The following is an 18,718-nucleotide window of genomic DNA, read 5'->3' as shown; positions in this document are numbered from 1 at the left end:
GAAATTTAAAAAATACAAAAAAACAAGTCTATTCCCAAGGGACTCAAGTCTATTCCCAAGGGAGAAAAATTTTGATGATTAAATTACTTTGATATTTTGAACCTATGAATAAATTCTCCATTTCAAATTTTCCACGCGAAAATTTTCCACGCGTACGCGAACATTCTTCACGCGAAAAAAACCCGTTCCCAATAGCTACAGCATCCTGCGGACGCACGTTTTGTCTCAGATTATAAGACCGTAGTTTATGGTTATAGCAATACAGCGCCGAAACGCCATTTCCCAGTCTAAAAGTATGATATTTCATGAATATCATGCCTGTAGGCTAGGGGTAGGAGGCTTGAGGGGGAGTGATGAAGTGGAACATGCTTCGCGGCAATTGGTAACGACCAGCGGAATGTCTGACGTTGTTAGGACATTCCGCCGGCCGGAGGTCCGTCAGACTAGTAGATAGAGGGACAGTGCAGAGATAGATACTGGAGATGTCTTCATCATGCGAGGGGGTGCCATACATGAACCATAAAGTTCTATAAGATTTCATAGAGGTAGATCTAGAGAGCTGAATTGTCCATGGCTACCGAAAACGTCTGGTACGTTTCCGATGATGTGGCCCTTGTAGCAGTATATCATCTAAGACTTTGCACCGACGTGTTCATGCTGATTACTACTTTATTCCTACTTCCAATTTACTTAACACCACTTGGAAAACGCTTGTCATATTTGAGGACATCCAGCCCCTCTTCCTGTGTAGCCCCAGTCGGGCAGACGAGTTGCCTCCATCGTCATGACCGCCCGAAGGCCCGATCCCTACCCTGGCCCGAGTAGGACCTGGCAACAGCTAGTCTAGATTCCAGGTTACCCAGACCTGCGCTCTTCTGTCAGTGCGGACTAAAGCTAGTCTCCAACCAGACCCAATAGATTGCAAAGACCGTATCCAACTGGAAGAAGGAGCTTATAGTGCTTGGTTGGCTATGAGACTTGGGTTGGCTATGAAAACTCCTTCTGCCTGTTGGATACGGTCTTTGCCAACCCGTAGGTCTGCTTGGAGACTAGACTAAAGCCAACATTCCACAGACGACACGTCGTGTCCCCTCCTTTTACCCTGGGTTTAGCCAAATCTATTCATGTACAGCAGAGTTTCGCGCGCGCATACACACAAACACACACACGTGCATTCACAGAGAGAGAGAGAGACAGAGAGAGAGAGAGTTAGAGAGAGCAGGTTTTCGCGCACACACGCAGAGAGAGAGAGAGAAAAGTAGGCTTCCTCAAGGACTAGCACTGCAGATGTGGGATTTATACATCAACAGTGCTTTACCGGCGTCTGGAAACTGGATTTTGCGTCTGTCTGGCCCGATTTGGTAGGAACAAATTGAACCAAATTGAACAGTGCCACACACTACAGTCGATCCATGATTCAACTGTCGTCAAATAGAAATAGAACAGAAATCTGATTCAGTTCTACATCACTTTCAACTCCATATCTTGTTTTTAGAAATATAACCTCCTCACGAAATCCGCTAAAGCTGTCTCGTAGAAATGTTGATATTTGACAGACAATAGGAATTCGTAGTGGCACGCACTGACTGTCTTTCAGTGAAGTAGCAAATACCTGAAGCTACACATGCACCTGTTCTCACGTGAGACTTCATTTGTCTTTCTCCGATACCCAACAAGAATGTAAACAGCATTTCGTGCCAAACTGACAAACCGAAATGATTTCTACAGTATCCAGGCCCTTGGATTAAAAGCCAGTGAATTCCTTACCCATTGCAGGTGGCATCCGGTTATTCTTTCGTGTGATCTTTTTCTTTCAATTGTCGTTGACGGAAAGGGCGCCCATTCAGCCCTGCATTCAGGAAGAGGAATTTGCCCTTCTAAGCAAACCGAAGCTGAACTCACAGGGACTCTGCTTTCTGGAATAACAAACTCCGCATGGGGGCAGCTTGGATGTCCTAACACTGAGACAGACACAGTTGACCTGGGCATGGAGTGTGTTGAAACAACGTACATCTTCAGCGGTGCGAGGCAGAACTATCTTCCCTGGTACTTGCCACCTGTTTTCACTGACATAGCCATCGAAGAAACCCATCGGAAAGGGAGAGGGGCAAACTCTGAGTGTCAAATCTACTTCTTGGTTGCTTGTTTTGTTGTTTATTTGACTAGTTGGTTCGTTGTTACCTACTCGGTTGCTTCCTTTGTAGATTCTTTTTTTGTGCATAGTCCTGTTACCTATCAATTGTTCCTCTGTTAGGTCTTTTGCTTTTACACTCAAAGTCAAATATCTGGCTTCAATTTAGACGGTGGATGTTGATAATCCAAGCGTAGGAGAGCTCTAATGTTTCACTCCTATCTGTAGATCTGCCCCACACTGCAGTACTGCTGCCCCCCAGTTTACTTACATACAAGCGCGCGTGACCGACTCGTGATGAAAGTTGGACTTCATATCCGACATGTTTGATTTTTACGAGCATATGTGGGGTGTGGGTATCACATGCCCCGGGCGGGAGATATTCCATTTCGTTCCTATCGCATAATCTCCGTGGATAAAGGTGTGGGAGGAAACCCCAGTATGGACATTACAGCTGGGCGTGCTCCGAGGAGAATTCAAAGGCTAGAGGCTACAAAAATATATTGCAGTGTGACTTTCTGTGCCTCAACTTCGGCTCAAGTACTTACAAACAGTCGTCTTAGCACTTAAAACATTCAAAAGACTTCTAAGCTCCCTATAGTTACATGAGGGAGTTCTGCTGGCGCAATCTGTACAAAGATATTTAGTATATGTGTTATGTACATGATGATGTGTGTAAATGTATGGGTTCCTCGTCTATGGAGTCTTTGATCAATTATTCTGATTTATGGATATTATCTGATGATCTACCGGGACCGCGACGGAAGCCCTTTATCGGCGGTACATCCGCGCGTGCCTGGAGTAAAGCGTAGGGCTAAATCAATTATTTCGGTAATATACAGAGCTGTGGGTTTAGTGTTAAATAATGAGGTTTATTCATACATTCATACATGTTGTAAATCCACTGTAAAAGAGCGCATCTCTTGTAAATAAGATTAGACAGTTGAGGGAGTGTCTGACCTACGCTGTGTTCTGGAAAGTCCATCTCTGTCCCAGGATGGCACGCAAGTGAAAAAGCACTCGCCATCTCGGTCCCAGGGCAGGCGAGACAAGTGGAAGTCCAGACGAGGCGGGGGTCAGAGCGGAAGTCAACAGGGGCATGTAGGAACAGAACTTGTGATGACAAGCACGACCAGACTGTTCAGACAAGGTCCCGCCAATGTTGCACAATGTCCGGCTCCTATTTCCTCTTCAAGTTTCAAGTGTTTTAAAAGCCCTGTGCATGTGTTGGGACTTCGGTTCAAATTAGGGGAAAGCAGTCGTGCACTTGTTCTGCAGTTCCATAAGGAAACACACAACCATCAAATGCGTCTAAGCCTTGACATTGACTTCGATTTACTTTCTTCGGGTCCATAATGAGCCTGACAATTCAGCTATTCTTCCTGTGGTCCATCGGCCAATGAAGGCCTTGTATTTGTACTCTACACGAGCCTTGTATCATGTGTATTTGTACTCCCAAACCCATGTCGTCCCTAGTCTATGTTTAGGGTTTTCCGGAACAACGCCTCATACTGACTTCCTAACTGCCCAGATAGGAAACCGTTCAAGTACGACACAGTAACGTTTTCCTGAGACAACAGGCTATGTCGTGAGTGCCCCAACATTTTCCCCAGAAGTAGACAACAACTTCAATCCTCATAATGCGGAAGGCGCCTGTCTGCCGTTCTGACAGCAGTTACACCGCGCAGCCTGTAACCGTGTGCAATGAACGATAGCAATAGCGTCTGCCTAATTAACAAGCCCGTGCTGATGTGTTGATATTCCAACAAAATACCTCACTTTGTCACGGCGCAAATCATGTCAATTCTCCCCTCCCCTGCGACCTACCCTGTTACCCTGGGAACGACGCCACCTCCCCTGGGCACGAGTCCACCTGACGACCAAACTGACAGGTCTGACCCAAAACAAACCTGACAGCGGGCAGCTCGCCGACAGGCTCGCCTGATATGCGCGGGGCAGATAGCTTTGAACTTCAAGGGCGGCAACTTGACAGGTTTCCCGGGCCTTATCTTGAAGACTGCCACGCCGTCTTGTCTTCAGGTTGTTAGATTGTCTGCTACCAGGAGGTCCGGGTAAATAGCAACAGATAGCGAGGGAAATCAGTACCATGTAGTTGTCGATAGATGTGCATAAATTGTGGCAGTAAGGCTTGACTTTGTGCCAACTTTGTAGCACATAAAAAGAAAGGTGGATGTGTACATAGTAGATAGGGGATTGTTCTCAACACACAAACGTGTACCACACATGAATACGTGTGTACCTGTGTGGATGAGAGTGGAACAAGCATTGACTAGTTAACGGCGCGGTCACAACCGTCGTGGGTCGTCGTACGATTTTGATATAATCAGCCGACAAAGATATAAGACAGTCTTTTTCGTAACAAAACAGTTTTTAAATTTTAAACAAAGTATTGTGCAACATATGCACGACTATCCCAAGAATACCCTCAGTTTGCGATCGTAGTGTTGCGATCGTACTACGTTCACACGACGAATATCACCAGGCCCTAAGACTGTAAGATGGACATCGACGAGAATTCCACTCTATGGCATTCGATACGATTCATTTGGATTGCCAGAGAATCTTAAGCCAAAGTTTGGGTTAGAGAACACTTAAGAACAACAGCGTGGCTGATGTCTGTCATCTCGGGCAGGTCATGGCGGAAACATTCCGGCTACTGTGCCCAATGTGCCTGAACTGTTTGACACCGGTCTGTCGTGCTGACAGGTGAAAGTTAAGTCATCCAGGCTGCCCCGTATTTTTCAGGCAGATGTTAGAAGAGCAATCATAACGTTTTTTGTTTACCCCTTTTTCCTAAGATGGTTGTGAAACAGGGAAACTATGCAGTGAGAAAATGTTACCATTTACCATCTTAACATCTGCTTGGAGATTAGCTGTCACGTACTGTAACTTCAGAACTTCTCAAGTTGGTTCATCTGTATTTCTCAATGAAGACTTAAGTAAACCAGTGGTATCCCCTTTAGACCTATATTTGCTTTAGTAGTTATGTCTGGAGACCAATTGTGTCTTTCCTTGAGCTGTTTGCTGAGACTACTGTACTTGTCAATGTCCCAAGCTGCGTGTTCGACAGATCCGTACGGGGTTTGAAATAGTGCATCTTGAACGTTAACTGAAGCTCGTGCGTGCGTGAATGTTCTGTGAACTATTCGCATTTGATACACATAAGCTGTTCGCAATATGGCAGGAAACTAGTAGTGAATTAAAAAAGGAGAATTACGATTAAGTGTGTATCTTGTAAGCTTTGGTGTTCTTCGTCCTCCTTCCATCCCTCCTCTTCCCCTCCCTCAGATCGTTCCCTTCTTTTCCTTCTCTCCCTACTGCCTTCCTCCCACGTTCAAACAGTAACAGAACCCGTCAGACCTCCAGATCCAATATGAGGACCATATTTTACCCTTATCTTTATATAACAGAATCTGTCAAAGCCCTCGGGGCTGTATAACCTCCAGTGCCGGTCTGAGGACCGTATTTCTCTCTTATCTCCACCTGTCCGTGACCTTGTCGCCTCCAGGGCCATCTGCCTGCCGTTAAACGGCTGGCTTCCACAGCCAGTCCTGCTTCACGTTACGCCGTCTTACAGATATTTCCTAATCCCCGCGCTTGCTTTCCGGCCTTGTCATTGGGCAACACTTGCCCCGAGTTTGTGCGTTTTTCCGTGTTTGCTCACCGCCAGGTTTCAGGAAAGCGGTGCCCAACACAAAGGATAAGTTTGTAACACAAGAGGTAGAGAGGGTCTACAGACACAGTCTGTTAGATAGTTCTGTGCACTGCTGCCAGGGGCGTCCAGACATCGACATGGTTTTGCTAATTGTGTTGCTCTTTCTTACTTGAAGTGGCCACAGCATGTTGTTGCATTGGGGATTCTGGTCATAAAAATACATGCTTTCCGTTTGGTGCAGTGAATGTTCTTATTTTGTTCAATTAGGCTCAAAAGTCAAACTGCTTACACCATCACGCACGTGAACGTCGCATTCTGTTGTTACAAAGCCAAGCAGGGTCTAAGGCAACAACGTCTTATAAAACGTTTTGCCAGACAAGGTTGTTCTCTTGTAGCAGTGGTTAGGAGTTAATCCTCCCTTTCAGCAGACGGTACCTGTGTGGTTTGCGCCTGTCATCTGTGAGCGGGGGACTCGGCACATCGCTCTTACCAAAGACTTTGACCCTGACTATTTCTCCCCAAACACCACAAACACGCGGCTGTGTCCAAATCATGTTCCCTTCTTAGCCAAAACATGGCGCTGTTTTATTTCAGGGCCAGGCCTCCGGCTATGTCGAGGACGTCTGGTGGGTTCTTCTTACACCAAACATTCCTCCAGTTGACATTGAAGAACACTTCCAATATCAAAATATGCGTCTCTAATTGTTTGGGGTGACGCACCGATAGCTGTGGATGGATAGATTTTTTTCAAAAAGTTCGCTTGTTTTTTTTTGTTCTGTTGTTCATGGTGGGAGGGTGGAATCATTTATAATTGTGTATGTTTGCGAAATGATGAACTTGAAACAACAGAAGCTTGTATATTCTTTATATAGTTCTAGAAAATCTTGATTTCTCGCTGATTCTGAGGGCGGATCTACGGTCTATAACTCTTATTAAAATTTAGAAATCAGGAAATTAGAAAATATTTCTAGTTTTTGGAAAAAGAGGGTATCTTCAGATGGATATTTTCCCCTTACGGCGTTTCTTCAGAAGCTTGTCCTTACGCCGATCGATGGAGAAAACACTTCTCATTCCAATTAACGCGCCAGATGCTCCGCGGGGACTATAAACACTTCATGTATGTTTGCTGACTGAAACTCTCACAGCCGCGCACCCAGGAGGACATGCCGTGGATCTGCGCGCCATTTGCTCAACCTAAGCCGCTGTTTTCCCTACACGGCACCAGAGTCTTAGCACGAACTTGTACAGCGTCTCCCTCAAGACTGTCCATGGTTCAGAAGAAAACCAGAACACAACTGTGATTTATACATTTAGATTAATACTTCATGAAATAGCTCCTGATGCAGACCTTTTAAAATCCCAATTCGAATGTCTTTGGATGACACACTGTGTTCAAATTCTCAATCAATAGTCATCAAATATTTTGTAGTCTTACCATACCTTTAAAGTCAAAATATTTATATCGAAAATCGTAAACTATCTAATCCATTTCCCCATCATATCCAAGCAACCACCTGCAACGTTCCAAGACTTCCCGTTGGCACCATGTCATTAAGTAAGACAGCGCAGCATGAAAACAATATTCCTGTCAATTAGAAGCAGATCCCCGTTCATTAAGATACTAGTAAGTGGCATCTGTCAAGTTCACTGTGGACCAGATGGTATGGCTGTCAAATAGTCACACTGAAAGGTCCATATAGATCTAACTTCCCTTATCCATGTTTTGGATGCCATCTTCAAAAACATTTTTCCTTGCGTTTCGTTGTATTGTTATGTACCAAACTATTTGTTTTCACATTCTTTCAATCTTGTTCGTTCCGCTGAATTCCTTCCACAAATCTTTAACCGGTCAACTTCATTTTCAAGTACCCTCTTCTTGTAAAACACTTCTCTTAACTATTTTTGTGAAACGTGTTCTCTTCAAAGTGTTTAAAAAAAGTGATTACCACCCATTGTAACCTTCACGGCAGTAGTATGGTGTTAGATACAGGATTTTTGAAGCGTTACGTCATTTCCGCCCAGACCCGGACCGAGAATGTACAAAACAAACATGAGCTCACCTGGGCCGATGTTGTGTCCAAGGAAAGGTATGCAAGTAGCAAACATGACCTAAAGTCTAGTGCAACGTTATTTCATACCTAAAAAAGTACCAAACCAAATCTAGCTTGTTGTTATAATGTAAAATGGACAATATGAACAGTTACAGCAGTAAATTTTGACGATATGTTCCCAAAACAGGACGATTTTATTACTCGCAGTCCCAGACATTACGACATATCAATACCTGTCATTCAAACCTAAAATCGTTCCACAGCATAGAACAATTTAAAAACAATGTATCTCGTTCCTGAAACCAACGAACTCTCAAACGTGAACAATATGATATATCCATTATCAATTAATTTCTTGAAGTCCCAACAGCACAGAGGTTATAGAGATGTCACAGATTGGACAAGATGTATTTATGCTGGTATGTGCAACAGTAAACAATGTTGAAATCCAGCATATGCAGTCGTGTGTTTAGAAACAACACAGAAGTCCTCGCCTCTAGCCAGTCGGTGTTGTGGGATCCACAGCCAAGGCCGTGAGAAAACATGACAACAGATAACGTTTTTGTCTTGGTATTTTCTCAGGGGAGTGTGCTACAGTTAACAACAGCTAGGGCAAACTTAGGGCAACATTCTAGAGTGCACTGATTCTGTAAAACGTACCAGGAGCTTCTACCCATCAGACAACCAAATTTGAGAGAGGAAAAATACAGTAATGTAAACTTAGTCATAAGTAATATCGTTAATGGCCGTCTGTGTAACATGACGCTAGCATATGACATTTGCCGCAAAGTTCACTCCGGCGCTAAACAGGATTACCTCTACACAGCGCTCCCGTTTTCCTCCTCAAGCTCTATTAGTAACGTAAGAATTAGAACATGTTAAGTGGCCGTGGACTTTTGTCAACTTCACGTGTACTGCACTGATACCGTGAGATAAAATAGCCCCATTATAAGTGAGCAGAGAAATATTCTAACGCCTATATGATATATTAATAGCCTAGCTCCAGTCTTTTCGACTGTTGTCCACTTTGTTTCTTAGCCTGGGTGACATCCTATTACTACCAGGCCTCCTACACTGACAGGGCAGCTAGTGTAGGAGCCCCGGCTATTTGTTTCATTCTAAGCATTCTTGTATGTAACGTTAAGCATTAGCGACACTTACTCATGTAGCCTAGGTTATTGAAGATAATGCGCTGACTTTACTGAAATCACTGTGACATGAAGAAGGATGACCACTGCCGTCTTCGTTACAGTTTATCGCATACCTGTCGTCAGAGGTCGGTCACTACACAGACAGGTGATCTATCAACGTCGTCTTACTGACATCATCTAACAAACACAAAACACCTGCAGTAAACATAACACACGGACACACAACCGCAATTTCTCGTTTTCTTTTATTCGTAGGGCAAATGTTAAGTCTCTATCAGACTCTGTTGGTAGAAGGGATAGTAGAAATCGGCCAACTAGGTTTAATTATTTGCCAGAGAAGTTAGCCGGCCAGAGGGCTACCGTTTGCTTCCAAAATCACACTGAGCAATGTTCCAACTTCTTAGTAAAGTTATACACTCGTAGATGTTAAAATACTTAGAAAACTCGTCAATGATAGAGACAACTAGCGCTGTCTAACGTACATGTATAGGTGTACTAGGTTACTTCCATTGCAATTAAATGGGGAAATATCTAAAAGTACTTGACAGATTTGTATGTAGTGGTCTGTTTTCATGGTCAAAATTAGGACACGTATACCCAATAACTAATGATTGAGTTGGCGTGGCCTAGCAAACATGGACACACTACTAGCACGTACTGCTGTTGTAGTAATTACCGTGGCGATCACTCCCCGTGAGAACGGCCGCCCGAGTCCCTGACCTTCACGCCAATCTGACTCAGGCAATCAACGCCAGTTACGCTGATCAAGCAGGCTGGGAGTTATACTCTAATCTACGTACTCATGCTTTAATTTGTACCTCTCGGTGGTTGGCCTTTTCCATTTCACCAAGGGGAAAGTATACCTCACATAGCAGGCATTTGATGCCTAAAATGATGTCAACTGTCAAGTACTGTATTGTATTATGTCTAGTCGGTGTTTCATATGTTAGTCTGTTATATATCAACACACCAGTGGTTAGTATATAATGAACATAATGATGAAAACCCATACAAGTGGAGCAATACAGGGGGGGGGGGGGGGGTTAATGCCATTTAAGACCATGCCGTTTTAGTACCTTAACGTTTATCCCTTGTAGTCAATACGATTGAACCTTATTGTTGTACTCGTCTTTTTCTATATTTCTGATCCAAAGTGCGATCAATTATAATGTGTATTTCAGACCCTCAATCAAAATCAGCTGAGACATTTCTTTTATATATATCTATCTCGTTTTGCGTGAACGTGATTTTCTACAGATGGAGGTGAAAGATCGAACGGAATAAAACCGAAGTCCACCACAAAATTGACTTGCATGCTGGAGTGATTGACGTTTGGGTACGTGTCTACAGATTGGCTCGCCAGCAGAGGTGCTCGTTTCCCGCGCTTTAGGTCAGAGGTCAGATAACTGGTACCGCTGCTCATCTGCGTCAGGTAGTGGGGATCGAAAATTCGCCTACGTGTTGGTCACGTTTTTGAGGTTTTCGATCGCGAAGAAAACGTGCTCCATCTGCTTGGAATACCAGTTTGAATACGTCGTGCGATCAGAAAGCAGACATTTTATAGCGTTGTTTATTTGTGTTGATTTACTGTAGCTAACGATCATAATGCCTGTAAGATATCAAGCCTGGGTGCCATCCGATTGCTAGGCGGGGCTCCTACACTCGCTGCCCTGAAAAGAAAAGAAAAATCAGGTGTATGTACTATGTCGCAAATAGATGTGCATCTGTGCTCGGGCTCCAAGTGGAATATCGTTCACAGCCCTGAGGACTGATCCTGGTGACTTCGTGTCACTGCGCATTTGGGTTGGGGTGGCGAGAATCAAGAGTTCACCGACTTCTGTCAGTATTGAGAGATTTCATATGTTTGTTAGCGGGCAACGCTAGTTTGTGTCGTCAAAATGCAGCTTCAAGAAATTCATTACTGATTTTGCCGCGCACCCAGGGCACAGTCGGTATTGATTGGTAGCACAGGTCAGTTGTGTCAAGCGGAAAAGTTGAGGAGTGCGCCAGTACTGAGGAACTGTAGTTGGTTGATCAAGGAGAAACTGTACTGTTCGCCTGTGGTATATCTTTGCAAGATCCTATTGACACAGTGTTCTATCGGTCGACGACTTTAAGGACGTAATTTAGGCCATGGTTGATGAATTTGTGCCATTATCTTCTTAAAATGTCGAGTGTTCGTATAACCCTATCCTAGGTTTGCCAAACCTTTTAGTCTTACACCTCTTCACAGTGAAATTCATTATCTTCTTTTTATGAAATATGAACTTCAGTAAGATTCGTAATTGATGATCCACATAACACCACCAGCCACCCACCTATGATTGCTTCCCAGTTGTTCATAAAACCCACTCTGATCATTACATGTGGAGTGATGCGCTCAGTCGGGTGGCTCCAGCAATTTTCTTGCTGGGAACAAATTGTACATCATTCCAACGCCGCGCTGTGATATAGAGGCGGGACTACACATCAATAGACAGATGTTCTTGACACACAAGGATGATTGCCCAGGTCTCTCACAAAAGGACCTCAACTACAGCCCTTGAACTAAATAACTGTACTTGTTTTACCTCCATTATCGTTGTCACTCTGCAGTCTGATTCAAGGACTATAGTTACGTATTTTCGTTCAACAGAACACATAATGGTAGTTCTTGCCCTGTGCACTCGCCTCCACTAGAATTAGTGCTCCAAGCCTGATGAACTCACAGATTGAGTGCTAGTGAACTCACGAATTGTCTAGTGTCTGTAGTCGGTTACTGGCAGGTGGAATCTCATGTTTAATCATGGAGAAAAACAGCAACAACGTAGCTACGTAGGAAATCTGTCGCGAGAGTCAAACAGGTGTTTCCACCGAAAGGTGTGCTTTTTCAACGCAAAGAGAATTCTTATAGTTGATGTTGGAAATAGTACTACCTTGTACTGCAGTTACACAATGACTTCACAATTATGTAACTGTCGTTTTGGTGTGAAATTGCCATCCAGTAATTTATGGGACACTTGTAATATGTTTCCGTGCTCACTATTGCCGTATTGGGTTTTATCACGCCCTTGTGGATACGGAATAGTTTAGATAGCTAAGCTGTGCTGTGCTGTGCTTAGTGACAGAAATGAAGACATGACAAGCCGGAAGGTACAGCTACGTTTTTCCTTCATATCCATCCTTCATGACTTCCCCTGGTCTAGCCCCGAAGGTCGGACCTGAGCAACAGGATGATATTGTTTTGTCTTCGTCATTGCCATGGGGAAATATATCCGTCCTATAGAGGACGTGTTTGTACACACAGTCTTGTACGTCACGACAGACGGTTACTCATACCAGTCACGATTCAGTGGTTATTCATACAGGTAGGTGTAGTATTCATTGGAGAATATTTCGGTGATAATTCACGGAAGAATTTTGTTACAATGTATGTGAGGAAACTGATACAGGTGTAGCTTTGTGTCTTATGAGATATATCCAACGCGAGCACACTTTCAAAAGAGACAAGTCTAACATAGCACCGTCGTTTGGGCAGCCGGAGGGGTGTGCGGAAAATCTGTCTCATCCATCAAAATAACATTTATTCACGTTCCACATGATGTGTTTGACTGTTCTGCGAATACTATTAAAACTACAGTGCCGTGAAAAGATACAATAGATGCAATCTGGTATACAATGGACTGAAATACAGCCCTGTCTTGCTTGTGGTGTATGCACCTTATGGAAATGTAATCAAGAACGCAGACCAGATGACAATATGTCAGCAATCTCCGCGCCGGGAGACGATCCGGTATTGAATTATGAAACTAGATCGTCTGAAATGTCGGCGAGCCGTCTCTGCGAAGACATGATGATCTACTGACGCAGATTAAGACGCCTCGGAGACAAACAGGACCGGTGATTGAAAATTCTTCTGATGCCTTTTTCCCGACTCATCACTGTCAGTGCAGGGGTGAGAAGAAGCGTCTAGAAGGCAAGAAAAATGCTATGCCAACAAACCAGGATGTCGTGACAGAATGGTGACCTTTTGTTGTGGTATATTAAGCCCATTTGCACGACTTCGAACAACCTTGCCAAGTCGACGTCCCTGATTGAGTGAATCTCCAGCTATGGCCCTGTCCATGGTGCTGAAAATGTACCCTAGGCAACAAAAATGCCATATCAATACGCTATGTGGCCTCAGTTGAATGTATAAAACCACGCACTAAAACGACTCGACAAACGTCATCTAAGCTGTATGCAGCTATAATTCCTCCACGTTTCCTTGCACAAGACAGGCGGCATGTTGGTTATTTACCCGGTGAAATCATCCTCGCTTGACGGCGTCACAATAAACCAGTAAAAAGTTCATCTTGTTTAAGTTGTAACTACTTTTCGATATGTTGAGAGGATAGTAATTTCGGTTACATTTTGGCAAAACGACGAGCCCTTTGTTACCTTATAACAGTCCGAGTAGCCAACGCCACGTCGGGGGAGCTGACCCTAAATTACGCCCACTTGACCTCTAACCTCTAAGGTCAACCGTTTGTAAAGAAGCCAACAAGTGTCGGCCAACCCTACTCGTTTATATGCCGAGCTAACCTGTGGTTACTTTGGCGGGGTGCCATGTTGTTCGCCTGTGGTTTCGATGACAGTCACCCAAAGGCCACGCACTGTTACGGTGGGACAAAATACTTGCTGTCGTTATTTTGCAAGTCTAAAACGGTCTAGAGAAATATCGTCATCACATAGGTATAGGTAAACACCGGTTCAATGTCTTCTTTCCCTCCCTTTCCCATGCATACAACACCCCGTGCTTTAATCAGTTTTCTCCATACCGTATCTGGAACAGCATCTTGTGCGTGGATTATGCTAAGATCTTACTGAGTCTCTGTAACGGGGATTACATCAACCTGTGATGGTAAGGCAGGGTTTTGATCTGACCGACAAGCATCGGTCTGGTGGATTTAGATATAAACAGATTAATCATGGACGGGAATCCTCACCAGTTCTTTTTGATCTTACAATCGTAATTCCGCGGGAAGTTGAAACTACGATATTAAGGTTACAAGTGTCAACTTTGTTATTAAAATCATAATTTTCTACTATTTCTAGAAACTGTTTAATCATGAGCTGTTGGTATATGACATCGCTGAAAAGGGGTATATGACATCGCTGTGTTTACCTTCCAAAATGAACAATGTAATACTAAGAAATAGTCTGGTTACGCCGATCCATCCGTCTCTGATGTGTAATCCTCTATATATACCCTCCTTCGTGGCTTAGCGATTTCCAAGGGACCGAAAATGAAAATTTGAAGACCAGATTTCGGACCGTAAAACCACTGAGGCGTAGGACTATGAATTGTTATCATTATTGTTTCATAACGCTACATGATACATGAGTCAGACACCTTGTACGCCAATGTGTCATGTTGACAAAATAACGTTGCTGGGAAGCATATGAGTAATATTGTAGCTTTGACTAAGCTCTTTGGTGTGATATGACTGTGTGACTGTTTAATGGCAAGTCTGACCTTTGATTACGATAGGCTATTTTTGGACTGCTTCGTGTTCTGTTGATACAAGAGCGGTAAAGGTTGTTAATGTACAAACCCACTTAAAGCACGACATGCATATTGCACGAGGCACTGCAACACGATTCACATGATAGCATTACACTATGTCTTACATATTTTACCCTGCGATATGATTGTGTGAGATTGTGAGCTGCTGTACATGTAAGTGTTTTCGGTATAGTTTCATCGCTTCAATTTGCAATTCAAAGCTGAGTGGATTGTTTACCAAACCAAGCTATAACGTAAGATTGTGCATGTACAAGACTGTAGCCACGCCCATTCCTCGGTCCCTGATGCCGAATCCTCTGTATTTGCCTTCTTCATAGCGTAACGGTTTTTAACGGAACAGGAACGAAAACCGAAAACTGTCTACATGGCATATGGATAAACCCTCATGAGAGCAATGGAGTATTATGTGTAGAAACCACAAAGAAATGGATTTGAAGCAAAAAAAAAGAGCAAATATTTCTACAAAAAAAACCTACTAAGACTACAAGGCCGTGTGTTAACGGTTCTTCAATAATTCCAGCGCTGTAATCTGGTATCGGTTACAAAAATCGATGTGATCAATAATCGGACAGTACGGGTAGGATACGGGTCAGTGGGGAGGCTTCTAGGACGGAGCGGTGCCGGTGTTAGTATTGTCATGTTCGATCGGTGGAGGGGCAGAAAGTGGCAATACTGTACTCAAGTCAGCTCTTCTCTTGGCGGAAGTTCAAACGGTTCCGTCAGGAACGAATCAGTGGTTTTCTTTCATCAGTACTTAGTACTACTTACCAAGGCGGTGCGGGTTGGCTGGATAAAAAGACGCCAGTGTTGTGTTCCGAAACAATACACAATAGAACGCTTCACTTACGCATACATTTCGTCGAAAAGTCTCCTAGAGATGCCATTGGCTGCCGTGCCTTCATTTCAATCTTCAACTTTCAAGACTGTTATTCTTATATCAAAGTTGAATTGAAAAGGCAAGCTTATGGTGCAAACAGATTTCATTGCCGCGTTCTACAACTTTCTTCGAAAAATATCCACTTAATACCGAAAATCCAACACCTGCTTTATAACTATTTTCCTATATGCTTAAATAATCACGATAACTCGTCTTGATATGGCTTCATTTGACGATGCATGTCAAAGTGCACGCGTTCCCTTCTAAACCCCGCCCACTCCTGGCACTTGTTCCCCGTGACTTATTGATTACGTTGTTATGCAGCCATGTGTTCTACCTCACCTGTTGCCATACCTGTGCATACCTGTATGAACACGCCTCTATTCGCTTGCACAGGTGTACATGGGACCAAAACGAGGTCGACCTCTCGCTCAGAAAGAGTCTGAATTTCTTGGAATTTGTGCGCAGTGTTTTTAATCTTCGAAATACCTCTGGTTTTTAACTAATCTAGCTGATTCTGGTCACACCTACTTCTCGTGAAGGATATCATCTTCTCAGGTCTACGTGAGGTCAGTTCAGTAACTTTCGTTATTGCGAAGTTTGCTAGATTACTGCTCCTATATTGCACTTCACTTTGCAGAGTTGGGAGGGGGGGTTGTGTACATAACTCATAAGTTATATTCGGCTTTCCTATTGTTATATTATAAGTGTTGCTTTGAGACAGTGCAATGTTTTAGGTAGGTATTGTCGACATTATTATTACCAGTGCAAATTATTTGATATGTCTTTCTAATGTTGTGCAGGTCATTGTAATGTAGACTGTTACATTGAATCGTATCGTGATGGGCAGGGAAGGTCAAAGGTGAAGGGTCAACCTCAACCCTGAAGCGTGTTGCTCCATATTTTAGTGAACGTGAAGCAGTGCAGCGCAGAACTAGTTAGAAGCGGAATGACAGTTGATCTATTAATAGACTAGACTACAGCTGCCTCTGCATACTGACTGTATATAAACGGTCAGATCTTGGCGCGTATGACTTGTATCATGCATGCCTGTACCCGCGCACATGTGCTTTCCATATATACATGTATCACCCCGTGGTGATGATATGTTGCATAGGTTCAATCGTACGATATGATCACATTCTAAGCATTGGACAACATATCGGGCAAACAAAATACGATCTATGGAGGCTATGTAAAATCAAGATTAATACCTCCTTGGTAAAATACAATTTCGGGTTACCTCGATACCTGCGGCCCCCAGCATGAAGCGGATGGACTCGCCCCGACCGCGTCCGTTGAAGTACGTCAGTCTTGCTTTCTCAGACATGATGATCGGATACCTTTTTACAGACAACGCACTAGCTGGTCACGTCTTGGCACTTTGATGCTGCGATCAGGCTTTGCGACCGAAACCTTTACTATGCGTCAGCTTGGAAACTTCCGTGTGAGGCCAGGGAGGCGATCGGTCAAAGGGCATAGGGCTGTACCACTTGAAAATGAGAAGTAATCCGTATGACGGTGGTAGGTAGGTGCATTGAAATTAGATCATAAATTTGCTTTGAATTGAGAGTCATTAGACCCTTCAACAATTAAGTTGTAAAGGCTTCGTTACAGTACCGGGAGTATCCTTATATTTATAAGGGTAGGTAATATACTAAATGTCTAGCAAAGGTTGTAAAAGTATATGATAATATGATAAGCAAAGAACTTAAAGTTGGACAGATAAAAACATCTAATTTTGACACAAGTTCTCATTTACGGATACAGTATGTAATATCACATCTCAGTTATATTTACTAGTCTTATAAGAGGAACCAGTGTTCAACAGTCATAACAACGAGCGCCTTGTAATAAAAGCAGACAATTACGATCTACTGAATATGAAACTAAAATGTCTAAATTAATTTTTGAAAAGCTGTAATTCCATAATTTCTTACGAGGCTCTTTGATCTTTCCGCCTTAATTCTTTGAAGAAAATGAATCATGTTTGACGTTACGTCAATAAATGACGAATTCACAGTACCCATACCAATCCTGTTACACACCTACGCAGTGTAAACACCACTTCAACATTTCTCAATTGTTCTTTCACAATTACTTGCATTTTCGGCATTTTCCTACCCATTAAACTGCCCATAATATTGTCATCTCTGCCACTTGTATGCTGAATTTTACGTGAGATGCATGTACACAGCAGCATATGTGTAAACAAAGGCCTTATACATTATGTAAACAGGGCAAGAGACTAGAGACCAGTTAAGTTGCAGTCGTTTTTACAGGCGAGCATTTGTAAGGTAATAAGTCCTGCTGCTGTTGTGGTTACAAATCCGGATTGTCTCAGTCCGTAGGCGTCTATTGTGGTGGGAACACGAAAACTGACGAGGAAGTAAAAACAAATAGAAACACAGTATGCTGGTGTACATGAATATTTAATGTCACATGATAATAAAGATTTTTACTGAGAAAAAATAAAAACATGAGTGAATGATAAAGCCAGCTAGCCTACTTTGCTGTATCATTTGATTTAATCGACCGCGTGTAGTTCCTATCACATTTTGGATTATTTGACCCAATCCTTTTATAACAATTGTTACGTTTGAATGGACAGTAATTGTATTACACATGTAGTTGTTTCCATCGTTTAATCAGTCTTATAAAATTTGTATCTGTAGCAACCCGGAACAAACCTCGCCTCACATGGGGGATGTAATACCCGTGGATTAACTACGGAAGCCAATAATGTCCTTAATACTACCGAAAGGGCCACCAGGTAAGATTTAATGAGGTTAGGACTCAGTAAACAAATCTCCTGTTTCATCTTTGCAGACAATATTCTATCATAGATATCATCTCTTTGGTAACTAAATCCTTGTGATGGCGATAGAGCTTTGATCGTCCACCCCTTGTAAGTTGTAGGATTTTTGTCTTGTCTTCAAAGGAGAGACATTTGATTTGAGTTATTCCCGGAGACACTGAAGAGAGTACTTGTGTAAGATAAGACCCCGTTGTCTGGCCTGGGGCTACACTCATGTCAAGTCATGTCCGGATTTTAAACGTTCCAATCCTCGCACACCTGAATCACAAAGGACGACGTTTTGTTGACATTTCCCGCGGATTTCCTGAGGGCGCACCTGAGTAAGTTGAGCGTGCCCCCCCCCCCTTCCAGATTTCTGAACAAGACCACGAACCAGCATAACTACATACTCTTTTTATGTACCAAATGCCAAACAAAGAAAATGACATAGTTCCACCTGATGGTTCAGAACCAAAAGTCCATAATT

At 43.1% G+C, this 18,718-nt stretch overlaps 1 protein-coding gene across 4 annotated transcripts in view; it reads left to right on the top strand.

The window, feature by feature from the left end:
* LOC136432300 (uncharacterized) overlaps positions 1-18,718 on the top strand; it is a 57,747-nt gene that overhangs the window by 18,446 nt on the left and 20,583 nt on the right. Inside the window, exon 1 of one of the 4 annotated variants that reach the window (XM_066423524.1) lies at positions 15,862-16,003. The exons of the other annotated variants lie outside the window; for them this stretch is intronic. The gene's annotated coding sequence lies outside the window, so the exon portion shown is untranslated. Of the gene's footprint in view, positions 1-15,861; positions 16,004-18,718 lie in introns of those variants that run through there. 4 annotated transcript variants of the gene reach the window in all.

Source organism: Branchiostoma lanceolatum, chromosome 1 (assembly GCF_035083965.1).
Source record: "Branchiostoma lanceolatum isolate klBraLanc5 chromosome 1, klBraLanc5.hap2, whole genome shotgun sequence".
NCBI lineage: Eukaryota > Metazoa > Chordata > Leptocardii > Amphioxiformes > Branchiostomatidae > Branchiostoma > Branchiostoma lanceolatum.
Note: the sequence above shows the minus strand (reverse complement) of the source record. Positions and strands in the feature narration are given on the sequence as shown.